At 46.1% G+C, this 538-nt stretch overlaps 1 protein-coding gene across 4 annotated transcripts in view; it reads right to left on the minus strand.

Annotated features, from left to right (window-relative positions):
• Nucleotides 1-538, minus strand: part of ELAVL4 (ELAV like neuron-specific RNA binding protein 4) — a 75,461-nt gene that overhangs the window by 70,482 nt on the left and 4,441 nt on the right. The window lies entirely within an intron of this gene.

Raw genomic sequence — 538 nt, forward strand, 5'->3', positions numbered from 1 at the left:
TTTTACCTCTTGCCACCCCACCGGCACAGGAGCTCTGGGCCGCAGCGATGTCGTACCTCGGCCATGCTCCAGTGCCTACATCTTCTTACCTCCTGCACGCCCGGCTCCCAGGTCCGGCGTATTTTAACTACCTTATCTTTTTCGACAGTTGCTTTCCGGAGAAATGCATATTTAATGATCTGCCTCTAGGCTTAAAGGCACAACAAAAGCACTTCAACGTGCATTTAAAGCCGCATTTATTTTCAGGTACTATTGATTTTAATAATCAACCCATCTCTCCTTCCTTCGGCCCTGTGAGGTTTTCTTTTTTTTTAAAATACATATTTTTAGAAGTGGATTTGATATTGCTGCCACTTGACGCTGTCTGAGGCACAGCAGACACCTATTTATCAGAGCGCTCCCCCTCAACGACAGTAGTATTTCAGAATTATTTCACCACCTCGCTTCATTATTCTTCAGCTCTACAGGAAATAAAACAACGGCGAACTTTGGGCATGTAAAAGAAATTTCCACCACACACACCCCCCCCCCCCCCCCT

The sequence above is a fragment of the Calidris pugnax genome, unplaced genomic scaffold (genome assembly GCF_001431845.1).
Source record: "Calidris pugnax isolate Ruff unplaced genomic scaffold, ASM143184v1 scaffold18, whole genome shotgun sequence".
In the NCBI taxonomy this organism is placed as follows: domain Eukaryota; kingdom Metazoa; phylum Chordata; class Aves; order Charadriiformes; family Scolopacidae; genus Calidris; species Calidris pugnax.